The sequence below is a fragment of the Schistosoma haematobium genome, chromosome 1, assembly GCF_000699445.3.
Source record: "Schistosoma haematobium chromosome 1, whole genome shotgun sequence".
NCBI lineage: Eukaryota > Metazoa > Platyhelminthes > Trematoda > Strigeidida > Schistosomatidae > Schistosoma > Schistosoma haematobium.
Window position 1 is genome coordinate 30,909,005 of NC_067196.1, and position 18,932 is coordinate 30,927,936.

Genomic DNA, 18,932 nt, shown 5'->3' on the forward strand with positions numbered 1-18,932 from the left:
TTACCTCCAGAAATAGTAGCTAAGTAAAGAACAAATGCACTCTATATATGACCGCATAACAGCTATATATCTGACTAAATAGAAACTATCAAGTGTCATAGCATTAAATATGAACTAATAATCTAGCAGAATAGATTATGTAGATGTTGTTCATATACATTGTGGGAAAAGGCACTTATTTTTGTGAACTTGAAAGTAGTTCGCCAGTATAACGAACATAAGTAGATGCTTATCAAGGAATGTAAGTGGGAGTCTGTTGTGTTCAGTGTATTCAACGAAATGTACAGACTCTATAAATCCTTGCAGTAAATTAGTTCAGCTCACAGTTGCTCAATATTTGCAGCAGTGTCTAAATAATATAAAATGTGCGATGTATTCTAAGTCAGGGCTAATACTTTTAGTGTATTTACTCATATTTATTACTTCAGATGTTTTCTCATTCTTAGGTTCTACCTTACAAAATGTATTCTATAGGCTTGAAAATAGTAGCTCCAGTCTTTCAATTAATATGCTTGAATACGATAAAAATTCCACTGAATTTGCTAGCAATGTTTCACCGGTTGGTCCCATGTTTATACTCGCCAATATCATAATTAGTAGTTTGTATAATAACGTGATAATTACAAGTATTCAAACTGATTTTCTAACTAAGAATTCCCGAACTAGTGCAATTTTAGGCAGGTAGAAATAAAGAAGCAGAACTTAACATATTCTATTTGGGATTCGTGAAAAGCGCGCACTCAAGTACAAAGGAATTACCAGTTAGTTCAAATACCACAGTAAGATACGATAAATTAATAAATTTCACAGTGTTAATGGATTCAATAAAACAACTAATACTGATAAAGTCACTTGAATCTGTGAAATTAACATATATAAGCATATTGGATACTTTTATGCTAATCATAATCCATGGTACTATTTATTTTAATAACTGAAAGTACTCATAGTGTATGTGAGCATAATTATTTTTGAGAATTTTCCACTGTAAATGTTCATATAAAGAAAGACTACAAGGCAATCACAAATATATCTGTAAGTGAATGAAAATTATTTGAGCGAAATTCGTACTTTAGAACAAGATAGTAGCCTGCTCAATTATATTATTATTATGACCAATATTTCCGTTTCATTAATTTAATACCTAAGTAAAACCCGTATGTTAAGGAATTCGGAAGGACTACCAATCATGCTAATCTTAAATAAATTAGAAAAGGTCATATAAACACTAAAAGGGGCGTTTCATTAAGATCACCTTAAATTACCGTCTGTCATATAGCCGTAAGCAAGTGTCTTCAGCAGTCTGATTTATTTTGGTGGCGTACTTTCCAACTAGAAACTATATCTACAACAACACATATCAAGTAATATACTCAATATTGGTAAAAGTGTCGATTCATTTTCCTATCATAAAACCTGCAAGATACCCTAATTACCCTGTATTTCCTCAATTCTTGAACGAGATAAGATTGATAAATGCAGAAATTCATCCTTTAATATATAAACATGAATACACGCTTATGTTGTATATCCCCATCAACATTCGGGGAAAAAACATCATCTATTGTTAACGAGTACCATGAATATGCAATTGACGCTCCACTGTTTTTTAGATTATGCGAATAAGAATTCTTAAGACAGCTGTATATTTCAGTCTGAATGCTCAGCTTGCCCAACTCAGGTTATAATATAATTTAGAAGTTTGAAAGTTAATCAATACTTCTTTTTGATGCCACGTCTACGTGATTCACAATTTGTTAAAGTGTTAATCATCTTAACGCATTTAACTGTAGTCTTTAATATTTACCTCATTGTGTATATTAGTGGTGTCTCTAGCTCACTTGTTCTGGAACTATGAATGGAATTTAGTACTCAGCTTTGTGCAAAGTTTGCACCGTGGTACTGATCTTGGAATGATTAGAATTAGTCGGAGTTTTTTTATCCTTGGTATACGTACAACACTATTTTGGTGTGAAATAGCACACAAATTGATCTTGACCATTAAGGATCAGAACCTATGATGGTATGTTTCGGACTATTAAAGTATTTTTGTAATATTGCTATTGTTATGTCATTCTTTATACTGAGTAGCATCAATAACATTTCAGTTGATATATATAATAGTTATCAAGCGTTGTTGTAATCTGCATGAGACTTATAAAATAGTCCCCACGAATCCCCATACTAATAATAATTATGTACTCAATAGTGACTAGTTTCGAGATGGATTTCCTGGGGTTCTAGTGAGAAGCCGTGACCAATGGAGTCCAATCTGTGTCGGGTAGAGACAGGTATCTACCTCTGATAATGGATTAATGGTTTCGTAAGATCATTAATCGATTGAATTTAGACATTAACACCATTGGATGCAGGCTCAGTGGTCTAGAGTTTGAGCGTTCACGCGCAAAACAGAAAGTCCTGGGTTCGAGTCCCGAATTCGGGATCATGGATGCGCACTGCTGAGAAATCTCGTACTAGGATGAAACGGCCGTCCAGTGATTCCAAGTTTACAACGGTGGTCTAAGTTACATCAACTCATGAATTCAACTATTAAAAGCATTACAATCTCCGAAAACCCCCATTCTAATAATAACTTATGAAATATACAATTATAATGAACAGGTTTTATCGACTTAATTAATTAGGAAGAGATATTGCAGTACATAGCTAAATTCTTCACTTGATTGTAAAATAAGGTAATTACAGATCGAAATTACCTAATATATAATACTTACCTACAATCGCATCATCATATTAAATACTTTATAATATTCCATCAAATTGAACTGAATTTTAATAAACACGGCAGTAGAACTTTTATATTAGTTATCACATATTTTGCTTAAAATACTGAAATTTAATAAGTGTTAATGTACTCAGTGTCAATAGAATTTTAGTCTAATATATCACGTGTATTTTATTAAAAACACTTAGTTGTATGAAATGAGGTCAACAGTAATTTTTGATAAGTTTTATAGTGTGAATAAACCAAATATTTTTGATATGTACTAAAATCTGTGACTTTTTCTACAAAAAATCATTATTAACTCAGCAATTACATTGAGTTCGTCTATTATAAGTTATTTTAGAGTTCCACTTGTTAGATTTTTCTTTAAGTGACCAATAAATCTTACTGTAAATAATGATATATTCAGTGAAGACTAAAAGTGGAAAAATATCTGGGTCACAATGGAACACAATATATTGAGTCATAGTTGGAACTTTTTCACTCAAGTCTAGCTAACAGATTTAATTGCAAATTTAATATCGACCTTATTTCAGTCACTGATTATTGTGTCTAGGATTTTTTTTCTGCTCGATGTATATAACCATGTATCAATAAATATGTTGAATATTTAATTCTATTTAAAATATTGGCCAACTTTCTACCTAATCACCTGTTTGAGTGTTTGCTTCCCATTTCGATTGAAACATTTAATATACAGTTAAATGTTACAACTGTCAAAGATGTCACATTTTTAATAAAGTAAACGTAACAGAACATCTGATCAGGGGCCAATGGTTAAACTTTTTTAAGGTTTTTTCTCTTAAATCCAGTTATTTTTGTATACTACTTAATATTATCAGTTAGCATTACCTTAGAAACTTAATTAACAATTCGAAAATATTGGTCATTCAACAATCGATTTAGTCTTTTCTTTTATGATTATAACTTTTCATTTAGAATTAACGAATAATCGAATTGTCACGTCAGATAAACCAAAAAGCTTTAGTTAAACAACCTAAACAACTTAATAAAGAACTTCACACAAAATAATCTGTATGAGTCATATTTCCTATATCATTTGCCCCCAAATGCCCTGGTACGGCCGAGAGTGGGGAGTCCGCTCTCCCTCTCGAAATGCTCTCATATGGCCACGCGTATATAGCCTCTGTCAGGGAAGTCCAACTCATTGCCTTCTTGTGACAAGGGTGTTGTTTACGAAATTCAGAGGACGAAAAGTGAATGTCGTCGCTTTAACTGGGTTGGCGGACATGGAGAGTCCACCTAGGGAAGTTGGAAAACCCTGATTCCAAACCAATGGTACCCATGGGTTCCAGTATCCTGAATGAACAAATGGCGTATAAACCAATCGTTGGTCACCGGCTACCATGAGACTGCATCTCCTTATGATGCTCCACTGCCTTGTGGATCAGACCTTCCGGTCGAAGGTTGCGGGTGTGGCCCCCTAGGAAAACCACCTGCTTCGGTTTGGGCACCCAGGTAGTATCACAGCCCTCATACATATCAAATGAGATTTGTGTGGCGCATATGTATTTGGTGCCTCCTTGTACCAATATCTGTGTTAAAATAAATAAATAAAATAAATAAATCTTATATCGTTCAGTTAATTTAACATTAGATTTTTTAATATAGGACTATGTAATTAAGATGAATTACTTTGCTAAATATTTTCATTTTCACCTATCTCTACTGAAAATTTACTGGCTCTAAAATTACCATTTGCTACGAGTTTACGTTAGATAATTATGATTTACAAATTCCTTCGACAAACTAAAAAAACTTACTGATTGAGTACAGGAAGTATAACGCTCCTTCATCAGATTACCGTAAATGAAAAACCGAGTATAATCTGATGGTCGAATGAAAGTATTTTAAAATCAAGCATTCAGATTTAATTGAATTCATACCATATATAAATTATTTTCCCAATACATTGGATTTTGACGTTTAAAAACTAAACATGCACATAAGACTATATATTTCCTGTCTTTAATTACATCAATACTGTGAATAAACAGTGACAAAGCATTATTCCAAAGTTAAACAGCGGTTGAAATAAATGGTTTTCTAACAATTTTATCGATATTTCGAATAGCTTATCGTTTATTCTTAATTCCAATTAATTTCTTTTCTGTTTAGTAAAGATGACCGATTGTCTGTAATAAAAATGTGTTAGCATATGATTACATGTATTAAGACGACAAACAGAAACTCAATATCAGAAGGGGTTTTTGTGGATATTATAGTAATTTTAATAGTTGAGATCACGAGTCAATTGAAGCTAGACCACCATTGAAAACCTGGAAGCACTAGACGGCCGTTTCGTCCTCTCGAAAAACTCCTCAGCAGAGCGCACCCACGATCCCGCCTCGCGAGATTCGAACTCAATTCTTTGACTCACTTCAATAAAAATTATCATGATTATTGACTTTTGGAATAATTTGTAAAGATAAAAACTATCTAGCAAACTTCATCACCATAATCTTGTGAAAATTTAATTGCGAAACTTTTAGAAATAACTAGCTATCTAATAAGATACAGGGTTTACTAGGCAAATAAAACCGTATAGATGGATTTTGCAGTCCATAAGCATTCAATAAATTATTACCTCCGAAAATTCAATTTCTTTGTTAATAAAAATTAGTTGATACTGCTTAAATTAATAATTGACTTTAGAATACCGGTCCTGCTCTTTTCTTACACCTGAATATATACTTGAGTCTGTAGAAACTCTATTACAACTCAGTCTTGTTTTTGTTTTTAACATGTCAATATGCAGATCAAACCAACAGCGAAAATCGAATGAATGCACAATTTATGTGATATATGGATTTGATAAGTCAGTTAAATCAGTGTATGAGTAAATGTATGGATTTACATAGTCCAAAATGGTTAACAATGTAAGTTGATATATAGACATAAACTCAAACACACGTATATATTGAAAAGCCGAATACATTAGAAATTAGCAGTCACTTATATGAGAATAAGTACCATATGATCAATTAGATTAACAATGACGCAACTGATATTCACAAGATGTTTATGTCTTTTAATATTTCAGATAAGAACAAGTCCGTTCGGGTGCGAGGACGATATATATAACCACAGGAAAGATGTAGAACATCGTGAACATGCATGGAAGCGTTTCATTAAATACGTAGGTAGCAAAAGGGTATGAATACATAAAAAATACTAGTTACCCATTCACGTTATTTATTTGCGGGTATATATATATATATATATATATATATATAATCCATTCAAAAGCAAGCAGAAGTAAAAAGGTGGAAGTAGACAGTGTCGTCTAACACCATTGTTCACTAATAAAATATCTGTGAGCTATCTTTCATTCATGTCTCTCCGATTTCTCTCGTCCTAGGAGTTTCGTCTGATCATTACAGGTGAGCCATAATGTCAAAGAAGATTCCATGAAGTTGTACTATCTAAACTGTCAAATCCTCTCTTCTGGTCAGGGAATTCTATAAATAGTTATGTTGCATTCACTTGACTGTTCAACATTGAACCACAATGTCATGATTGGGTCGGTACATGATCGATCCTTACGAAAGCCAGGTTGTTGATCTTGAAGTTGAGTGTCTAGTAAACACTTCATTCTTTTTGGTAACATTATTAAAATATTTGTCTGGTATTGATATTAGTGTGATCCCTCTGCAGTTTTCACACTCGCTAAGCTCTCCTTACTTCTGTAACTTGACCCGATATCCCTCTTTCCAGTCTTCTGGTACGATTTACCAGCCATTTGAGGTTGGTTAACCAATTCTTCTGGTGGTTGATTGGATTATGATGACCTCCACATTTGAGAGGAAGCACAGAATACAATAGACAGGTTGGATGCAACTAGACGATTTCGACTTCATAGATCATCACCTGAACCTTCTATCACATACACACCAACTAACGCAGATGAAGACAACTAGTGTAGCAGCTGTCTCTGCATCAGTACGCTTCAACATACACAAGGAAAAAACAAAATCCTCAAATACAACAAGGAGAACACCCAATCAACCACACTTGATGGAGAAACTCTGGAAGAGGTGGGAATTTTCACGTACCCAGACAGCATCATCGATTAACGTAGAGGATCTGATGCAGACGTAAACGTGAGGATTGGCAAAGCATTCCTATGGTTGAAGAACATATTGAACTCAAAACAACTGCCAACCAACATCAAAGTCAGAATCTTCAATACAAACGTCAAGACAGTTCTACTGTACGGGGTTGAAACTTGGAGAACTACTACAACTATCATCAGAAAAGTACAAGTATTTATAAACAATTGTCTACGCAAGATACTCAATATCCGTTGACCAGATACCATCAACAACAGCCTACTGTGAGAAAGAACAAACCAGCTCCCATCTGAAGGGGAAATTAAGAAAACATGCTGAAGTTGAATAGGACACATAATGAGGAAATCATCAAACTGCATTACGAGACAAGCGCTAACTTGGAATCCTGAAGAGAAACATAAAAGAGGAAGGTCAAAGAATATACTGCACCGGGAATTGTAAGCAGAAATGAAAAGGATGAACAGCAACCGGAAAGGACTGACCAGGACAGAGTTTGATGGGGAATGCTGATAGGCGACCTATGCTCCTCGACGAGGAATAAGAGTTAGTGAGTAAGTATGTATGTAAGCAAATAAGAGAAGTATATATACAAGCGTGTATTTGTGCATGTCATTCGTTAGCCCGATATACTCTCTCGTCTACTCTTGTGTTCTCGCTCAAGTAGTCATGCGAGGGTTTGGTGATAGCACGTTGTGTATCATTATCAGGTCTCGGACACCGCTCATCATAACACAACTTTTGGCTATGTCGTCGACCTGAAGGATAAGGCCGTTTGTTTTATTAGATATAGAGCAGACATTTTTTCAACTTAGGTTCCGCGTGCTAACCAACGCACGTACACTTTGCATATACTTTCATGCATAAACTACACAATGCGAGACTCATGCAATTCATATGCATATGCATACACATCGAGAAGCCAATCACAATTTTCAAAGTCAAGTGGTGTGATGGTCCAATATCTGCCGAAAACTTAAATTATCTATCACGTTTCTACTCACTACCCAGAAGCACCAGGTGCAGCCTTTGAGTCGGATTTTTCTGCCAGACTTCTGGTACTTGACCTTCCTCTCAACATGGAACATCTCTAATGTTACCTCCAAATCTGTCTTCAGTTCTTCAGCTGGCATGCTGTCTAGTCCCATTAATTCACCACTATTTATATATCTGATGGCTTTCCGAATTTCTTTTATTGTTGGTGAATTTCCATCTATGGGGATGCATTGTATGTTTTGCTTCGATATCCTTTGAGTTCAGCCATACTTTTTCATTCCGTTTCGAGTAACTCTCCATAGTTTTTTCCTCTTCCTTTAGTAGGTCTGTTAGGACTTTGAAACTGCTGCTTAGAGCTATCTTGAACTGACTGAGCCTTTTACTATCCCGAAGAAAGGATGCAGTTAAATTTTTAGAATTGTCTAATGCTCCTTTAGCTTCTATTTTAGCCTCGCCACAACCGTCTGATTATCTGAAGCTACACTCGTTTCCCTCTTTGTTCTTATGACTCCGATGTACCTCCTGAATTTTCAGCTCACGTGTATGTAATGGATTTGATTTTCTATAGCGTGGCCAAGTAAAACTCATGTCCCTTTACGTATGAAGTTGGAGGAAATGTTACCATCTATAACCAGGCTACTAAAGGCATATGAATTCAACAGTCACTAACTATTCTCATTCCTTTGTTCCAGTCCATTTCACCCCATGATGCATTCGCTCTCGGTGTTGCCTTACCAAAACTTGGCATTCAGATTCTCCATCATGATTTCCAGGTCTTTTCCTGGTCATTTATCTAAGATAGGGTACAGCCCTTCATAAAACTCATCAATATCCTCTTTGTTGTCACCATTGGTGGGTGCGTAGGACTAGATTACAAAAATTGTAGTTCTTTCCTTTCTTTGTTCTGAATGATACTATTGTGGTCATAGATCATATATTTCCCATCTTATTAGCGCTTTTCGTGCTTATCCAAATGGCGTCAGTACAACTTCTTAATTGTAAGGGGGCATTTTCTTCTTCATGACCAGAATACATCAACAGCTTTCCCGACGTTAGTCCTTTGTGTTCAGTTTGTGTTTAATGGATGTCACTAATTTTAAGCACAGCTAGGTTCTACCTTCAACGTGTATTTGAAGGATCCTCTCAGCCTCCAAACATGTCCCTACTTTTATTGTTGCCATGAATATCAAAAGGAACGTTTGTCTAATGAATTCCAGAGACTTGTTTCTCATAACTAAACGTCATAACTCTTCTAAATGAAGATCCTTTAATTCGCAACGCACATTTTACTTGACTTTTTCTAGTCAGCCACTTTTTAGTAGAGTTCATTTTTTCGAGAAAGAGTTACTAACTCTACGTCTGACCCTACCCCTTTACACAGGTTTGGGACCAATAATAACCCAAGAGGGTCACGAAGTAGAATCGATTCAGTTTAGTTATCAAATTTTCAGTTTTATCGAGGATTAACAACGTATTGTGTCATGAAAGGAGAAAATAAAGAATTACTGGTCAATTCGTCACCATCATTTTATCTTCTATAAGTGTTCCATACAAAAATGACAATGTAGTTTCCCCCGCCCCAATATGTTCAGCCTGTCAGTCAAGTTTTCATTGATAAGCTATTCGATTGTAGTTAGAAAATCGTACCCATAAGCAAATTATTTGTCAAACTACTTCAGTAATCACAGTATTGTATCGATTCAATTAGGGCATCATTACGGTTTATTTCATTCAAGCTTTCTCTATAAATACATGTTTTTATTGTGGTCGCAATCATGCTTTTATCAATACCAATTATTATTTAATTTCCGGAAAATAAAGAGAAACATATCATATTATTCATACTGAACTACTGACCTCTTTCTTTACTGACCCATTAGTTCAAATTATTCACATTTCTATGAAGTAATATTTCCTATTGTAAAACATTTATTTGTATCTTTTATTCAGAATTTTAGCTTATATGATTTATTACTTAACTAAAACCTCAATATTTGCTCTATGATGATATTCAGTGTATGAGGTATAAAAAGGTTTTTCACATGGAGAAATCATGAACAGAACAGTCATTACTATGTTTTTATTCATAACATGTACCAGTAACATCTATTGTCTGTGTATGTACAAACAATAATATTCTTTATTGCATCCATGGATTTAGGTCATTCCTACCTTGTTGAAAATTTTTTAGTATACTTTAATGGCTTATTAAATATGTAATAATGAAAGAGGTGTTAAACACTCCTTGATATTAAATGTTATTTTTTATGTAAACTGTGAAATCAACCTCATCAGAAGTAAGGTAGCTACTCATCGTTGATATTTCAACCAGTGAATGAACTTGAAAATATAGATTATTATATTCTTAGTGAACTAAAGCTGTAATACTCGCTGAAGGATCAGAGTTTATGTTCGCTTCCTACTCCTACTTGTGCCTTGATAAGGGATGTACTTTAAAAAAAATGTAATAAAATTGCTATCATGAATCAAACCTGCACAAAGCTTAAAAAAGGTGTCATACCTATAATAAAATAAAGTTGTAAGCTAATTGTCTTGTATTCATATTTATATTTAATGTATGAGATTAGACTAAAAAGAAAGGACAAAGATTGGTGCAGAATAATATGAATTCATTTTATTTCGTTAGGTTCTCATCAGCTGCTTACAACCTAAATTATTTGAAATTCAAATTATTACAGATATTGACATCTTTATACATAAGAGTGTGATTAAGGATCAATACATGTGTATGATGATGTAGCAAGCAAAGATTCAGATAGAGTTAATGAGCTCATAAAATGTTTGATTCGAATAAATAAATAAAGTTAGAGAGGGGAAGTTCTGGAACATTGAAATAGTGATTAGAACAATAAATAAGAACTTTCGTCTAAATTTGAACGAATAGTTTCACAATATTTGGGCGCCGAGTTAATTTGAGACATTAAAAAGAAGAATATATTTGTAAAATCTCAGCGAATGATTAGAACTCATGAAAATAGATTAATGGTAATAAAGAAAATATGAATTGAAATCAATCAGTTATATATGATGTAATTTATATTTCAGAAAGAGTTGGAATAATGACGTAATAAATAAATAAATAGGAGCAAATTAATAGAAAGAGTGGGGGTTATTGTTACCAGGGTAAGGAAAGATTTATTACTGTCTCTTTTTGTATACATAGATCTGGTTTTAAACGTTTGATTGCTAACGCTTCAGCTGATGAGAACCTAACGAAATAAAATGAATTCATATTATTCTGCACCAATCTTTGTTCTTGCTCTATTTAAGATAATAAAGGGAACTATGTGTATGAAATTTCTCAAAATGCGTCTCCCTGCACAGTCATTCAAGTCACTGAATCGTCTGGTGACAATACGCTGCAGAATATCAAGAGAAATAACTCGACTAAAGTTTTTTGATGAATGTCTCAAGTCATGCCGTTTCCCACGTCAGTTCTTAAAGTCTTTACGCTCATTTAAACTTCCGCCTTCTCTTAAAAATCTTCGACGCATCACAAAATCTCACATTGAATCAACCAAGTTACTGATTGAACGTTTGAGGGCAGAAACTAATGCCTTTGATGAATTAATCAACAATCTAAGTATCGTATGTCGCATAAAATTTATCAACTTTATACAAGATCTGCAAAGCAAAATATGCAAGAATTTCCACGTAACTTTGTCAAAGACTCTGTCAAAGGAACAAATATGTTTTGGCTTTCCGGAAAACCCCGAAAAGTTTCTCTATAATCTATCAACAATGAAGTTAAATCAGATAGAAACAGAAGCCTTGTCACTTGGATTTAAATTTCATATCCCCAAAACACATGCCGACAGAATCGACACAGAAACTCAATTTGAGAATTTATTTGATCAAATTAAAGAGTTGCACCCAGTTAGTAAAGAAAAGAAAGGCTGGTTTAAATCTAAACTAGTCGATATTGCAAACCAATATCTTGTTTCACCCGCACCACAGTCTAAGCTTTTATCCAAAGACCACCAAACAGCATTACGAAATATTAAACGAAATGACGATATAATGATATTACGGTCAGACAAAGGCTCAAGTGTTGTTCTAATGAACAAAACAGATTATGTTTTTAAGATGAAGTCCATCTTGAACGACCATATGAGATTCAAGTTAGAGAAAAGTAACAAAGACTTAACTGATTCCATTGAGAAAAGAATCACCAAAGTACTCAGAGATCTTCTGAAAAGAAGATGATCGATAACTCTACTTACAATAATCTACGACCTCGTGGGTCTCGTTTGCCCCACATGTATGGATTACCGAAAATACATAAACAAGGTTATCCTCTTAGACCTATCTTGTCAATGATCAATTCACCATACCACAAAGTTGCACGATGGTTGGCAGATAAGTTAGAACCAGTGCGTCAACGACTAGCCACCTATACACTAAAGGATTCATTTGTATTTGCTGACAGCATGAATCACATAAATATTGCTGGTAAGTTTATGGTTTCTTTTGATGTAACATCTTTGTTTACAAAAATACCACTTCTTGAGACCATAGACATAATTTGTCAACATTCTGACATCCTACCTCTACCAGTACCAGAATTCAAACGACTATTACTCATTTGTACAAAAGATGTTCAGTTCCAGTTCAACGATATCATATACAAACAAACCGATGGTGTAGCGATGGGAAGTCCGTTAGGTCCTGTCCTAGCAGATATTTTCATGGCTAACCTCGAAAGAACCAAACTCAAACGAGCGATTGATGAAATGACGTATTATTCGAGGTATGTTGATGATACCTTCATCGTATGTAATAATAAACAACAAGCAATAAATCTGCTAGAGTTTTTCAACGAAGCACATCCGAATATCCATTTCACTATGGAACATGAAAAAGAAAACAAGTTCCATTTTCTCGATATTGCGATGAAAAGAAGAAAAGATGGTACAGTTCAACGTTCAGTTTATAAGAAAGACACATGGAATGGTAGTTATCTTAATTTCAATAGCTTTTGTCCAATCAGTTACAAAAGGCACTGGTCAAAACACTGTTTTACAGAACAGAAAGAATATGTACTTCCGATACACTAGAAGAGGAAGTTATGAATGTTAAAAAATGTTTAAAGAATAACGGATACCCACTGAAATTTATTGAGAAATACGGCAAATGTGAAGATAAAAAACCGAAAGAAATTACAGCAAATAAAAAGCCTATTTTTATTAAACTTCAATTCAAAGGTGACGATGTCACAGGATCAATCAATATGAGACTAAAAACTGCACTGACAAGAACCTATCCTGCAGCGAAATTGATTGTCCTGTCCAAAACAACATGTTCTTTGACACAATCAAAGGTCGACAGGTATCCCTTTCATGTTACCACCAACTGTGTATACAAATTTACATGTACCTGCCAAAGCAGTTACATTGGTAGAACAGAAAGGAGAGCCTACGTCCGATTCAAAGAACATATTCCGAAAAGTTTAAGATTAAATGGATTGAACTCATTCAACAGTGCTATCGCAAGACATCTCCTTGATACAGGACATAAAGCTGATATACTGAAGTCCTTCAAGGTGATTAACAAACAATCAAACTCGAACCTTTTGAAATTCGCTGAAGCGTTAGCAATCAAACGTTTAAAACCAGATCTATGTATACAAAAAGAGACAGTAATAAATCTTTCCTTACCCTGGTAACAATAACCCCCACTCTTTCTATTAATTTGCTCCTATTTATTTATTTATTACGTCATTATTCCAACTCTTTCTGAAATATAAATTACATCATATATAACTGATTGATTTCAATTCATATTTTCTTTATTACCATTAATCTATTTTCATGAGTTCTAATCATTCGCTGAGATTTTACAAATATATTCTTCTTTTTAATGTCTCAAATTAACTCGGCGCCCAAATATTGTGAAACTATTCGTTCAAATTTAGACGAAAGTTCTTATTTATTGTTCTAATCACTATTTCAATGTTCCAGAACTTCCCCTCTCTAACTTTATTTATTTATTCGAATCAAACATTTTATGAGCTCATTAACTCTATCTGAATCTTTGCTTGCTACATCATCATACACATGTATTGATCCTTAATCACACTCTTATGTATAAAGATGTCAATATCTGTAATAATTTGAATTTCAAATAATTTAGGTTGTAAGCAGCTGATGAGAACCTAACGAAATAAAATGAATTCATATTATTCTGCACCAATCTTTGTTCTTGCTCTATTTAAAAAGAAAGGGGAAGAACTATTCTTTGGATAAAATTTTCTGATCTTATTATGAAGTGAAAAAACCTTTGTATGTTATGTATGTATTGACTGACATTAGTGGATTTCAGCGGTGTTTACTGAGTTGATAGATGAGGGTTCGGAACAGGATGACGAGTAAATACAACTTTGGCCGAAAAAAATTCCACGCAGTAGTCATTAGCACTGAGAAGCAACTCAAGTAAAATCGATGGAAAAGGCCTTGACAATAGAAAACAACAGCAAAATTTTCAGATTTATCAAAAGATAGTTACTAATTACTCAGGAATTTCTGAGACAACTTCTGAAAAAGTAAGACAATAATTCACCCCAAACCTAGGAGACTAAAACGATAGGCATAGCATTTTAAAGAACAGTTTAACTGTTCTTCATCTTCCCATCATTCGTCTACCATTATTAGGCACACTAAACAGGATGTCAACTTAAGCTCTCCGACTCCAAATAAAGTAGGAAAAGCTAATATGAAGCCAGTGCGAGCAGTAGAGGATGACAGATTAACTTCTGAGTATATCAAGGATACTGTTTTTTAACTGTTGAATTAACTGAGCTATCATCCAGAATCTGTGAACTGAACTTAGTCTCATGGGACTGGTCTCGGTAGTTGATCGTTCCATTCTACAAGGGGTAAAAATCCCTATTGACGACAAAGGAGTAATCAGTTTGACCAATATGTTGTTTAAAACGTTAGCCCCAGTAACCAACCAACGCTTATCTGGTGCTCTTGAATAACAAACTCGGGGAAACCAGTCTAGTTTCAGACGTGGATGTAGATAGATAGACCAAATATTCACCCTTTTTCTGGTCCTGTAACATAAACATTGTTTTCGACTTCCGGCTATAGTTGTATTCCTTGACCTGAAGAGGGCGTTCGACTCCGTTAGTTGTGATATTCTGTGTTAGTGTCTGACATTGAAATGCATGCCAACGAGTGACATCAACCTTGTACAGGCCCCCTAGTTAGACACTACTGGTCTGTCCAGAACTTACGGTGAACTGTCATCGGAATTGATAACCTTGGGTGACTTTCGTTAAGACTATCTGCTTTTTCCATTTTTGTCCAACCTTGTTGTAGACGTCCTTTTAGAGACAATACTTTGATTGCCTGATTTCTGAGAAATCAATCTTCCACTTTGAGATTCACTTGTTGATTTAGAATATGCAGATGACATAGTTGTGTTTAGTGAAGACGCTGACGAAATGCAGTCTTCTGATCACTCTAATCAGTAATGCAAGCATGTTTAGGATGCGATTCTCTTTCTTTTTTTTCTCTCTCTCTCTCCAAATGCAAGTGTTGTTCCAGGACTGGTATGGGTAGGTGCTTGAATTAGTGGTAGGGAGTGAAATAGTTGATCTTATATATGTATGCGGCATATACTTGGTCACTGCGAAGCAGAAAAACGACTGTACTCACTTTCTGTCTTTTGAACTTTGGATTTTTCTCATAATTAATGTTTCGACATTTAGAATAGATAACTCTTGACTGATGATCGAAATACATAGTTTTCCGTAGTTCTTATTCTCGTTCTGCAGACTGAACTAATTGGTTTGATTTCATTTGAATTTATATAATTTTTATTAAAAACACTGATAATTATACTGGGTATTTCAATTTTATCGGTGATAATGTGATTAATCTTTATGACAGGACTGAATAACATGGGACTTTATAGGAAGACGTATTTGACTAACGCTTATCTTGTCATAACTATTATATTTCTGCATATCTTTCAAACAAGTATGAGGTTTATTCATGTATATTATAGACTAATTACTCACTTATTTAGTGACAATTTATATCACTCAGTTTTAAATATCTTATTTTAATAATAGAAATATTAACTTTTTATAAGACACTAAATTTTATGGAACACTTGTGACAGAATATTCTAGAGGTGAATATTCTAGTTAGCTGAATAACTCCTGGAATGTGCTTCTACGATACACGGGATGAACACTATTATTCTTGAAAAAATATCACAATTTTCATTGTTAAGAATCTACAGTAATACTATGTATAAACATTGTGTATTGAATTTAGGTTCAGTTTTAGATCAACATTAATAATTACCTAAGGCTGTATTTTGGGAAAATGTTATACCAATAAAAAATAATTTTCAATACAAATTAACATTAATTGATAAATTATTGGAAACCAGGCGTTGGTGAACATTTACTTTGTCCTATTTAAAAAAAACTATACACCTCTAAATAGATCCAAATTACAACGAGCTTAATATTCAAAGCTTTTTTTATTTCCACTAATTTTTGTCTTCATAATGAAAATTACTTTCAAACCATTATCAATATAATCCATTTAAAAATATTCAGGGAACATTCTGAGTGTTTAAATATCTCATTCAGGACAACAAAAACATTCTATCATGTCCCACAGTTGAAATATTATTTGTTACTTAAATGAATTAATGAAGGATTTTTCTCGACTTTACTACTTAATTTGCTATATACATATATAACTCAGAATGATCTGAAAAAAATGTAATCTTTTAAATATTGATGTATAAATTAGCATTGTCTATAATATAGTAGCATTTATATTTTAACTTTATGATTACTTGCATAATTTTCTACCAAAGTAACTACAATTAACTTGTTATTTGTACTATATAATGATTTTGAAAGCAATTAAGAGTTCTTATTGTTTCATGACAAGAGATTGAAACAAGTTCAAGTCTTAAAAAAAAACGAAATAATAACTTCAATAGACAGATAACCATGATAGACTATCATTCAACTCCTGTCTAAGTATAACTGACGTTTTATTCATATTGTTATAGAAAGTAAAATCTATCTAGTACAATTATTGTGAATGGCTTGGAATCGATAAAATTGATAACCTTCACAAACGAATTCTCGCGATGAAACGGGGAGACGTATTTACTATGAATGATTCTATGAAATTAAAATATTTAGTTCTTGTGTAAATACTCTGTAATAATATACTATTATGAGTACTGAGAAAATCTCTTGTAGACCCTGTAAATTCACTAATAATAATAATAATAATAATAACAATAATAATAATAATAGCAATAATAATAATAATAGTAATAGTAGTAGTAATAATAATAGTAGTAATGATAATAATAATGATAACAATAGTGATGATAATAATAATAGTAATAATAATAATGATAGTAATAATAATAATAATAGGTTTTTCTATATTTGATAACGTTTTTCGATTTTAGAAATTGAAATCGAACTTCAAAGGCAATCCTAAACGAAAAATGAATTAATCATAACTGTCATCGAACCTACGACAGCGTTAGTTCAAACAGCTTTTTAACTGGTAATTTTTAATTCAATAGTTGAGATCATGTGTTAATTGAAGCTAGACCACCATGGAAAACCTGGAAGCACTGGGCGGTCGTTTCGTCCCAGTATGGGACTACTCACTAGTGCGCATACACGGTCCCACCTGCGGGATTCGAACCCAGGACTATCGGTCTCGCGCGCGAACGCTTAACCTCTAGACTACTGAGCCGATATCCAACAGTGTTACTGTCTAACTTCAACCAATCCACGAAATTGAGCCACACGTCCGCTATTGTCTTTAGTGTGTTACTATCTCACAACAGACCCGGTTGACCTCCATTGGTCATTGCTTCTCACTAGAACTCCAGATAATACCTCTTGAAGCCAGTCACTAGTGAGCATATGTTGATTCATATCAGAAGGGTTTTTGTGGATATTATAGTAATTTTAATAGTTGAGATCATGAGTCAATCGAAGCTAAACCACCATGGAAAACCTGGAAGCACTAGACGGCTATTTCGTCCTATTGTGGGACGCCTCAGCAGTGAGCATTACTTTTTCCCATATACCGTTTGATAATAGTAAGTACTTTACTTATCAATCATCTAAATATCTAGTGTTAGTAATAGGATCTAATGGGAAGGTTACATAAATTATTATTTTAAAATTATGGGATAACTTATGTAATGTTACATATAAATCACATAACAATGAAACGTTATTTGAGCTGAAGTAATTTATCACATAGTTGAATCTCAATTGAATTTCCGACGTTTTACAATGTAGTGCAAGTTAGTTTTTCAGAAATAAATAAATAACTGAATTAAAATTCACACAAGTGTAAATAGCATTTAGGAACAAATCAAATAATATTAGCACAATCACAACATATCTAGCCATAATGATGCATATCACTCAAGTCAAAGATGAAGCACCTTTTTGTATTCGTGCATATCTGAGTGGATGGGAATTTTGCAATTTAAAGAAGTTGAGTTAGCTTGTTTATATGTTAATAATATGAGGTTTGCGTAGTCTAAATAAATGGATAGTTAGGCATTTCAGCGCAGTACGGTTTAGCATTATGCAAAAAGTTCCAGTCAATCAATTTTCTTTATAGTTAAAAACCTTTCTGAATAATTTTGATATTTTTAATACCACTTTAATGTTAGTTGATAATAACACACTTATATAACTGAGTTTATTTGTAAATTTTCGATATCATCAAAATTATTAGGTCTTATATGTAGCTTAGATGTTCCTTGCACGAGTCACGATTTTTTATGAAGACTCTTGATTATATTACAATAGACAAAACCTAATCTGCACACACAATTCTGTTCAGAGATAAAATGGATCCTTTCCTTGATTCAAACTAAAGCATTTCAAAGCGTCGATTTTTTATATTACGCTTTATTCTGTGTATTTTTAAGATTCGTTGCAGTTTTTCTGTTGACCAGCAGGGATAAAACCACGGTATCAAAGGGCAATAGTTCATCCTGATTATTATTTAATAATAAACCGTTTCGTTTTAATATATATTTAATGATATTCC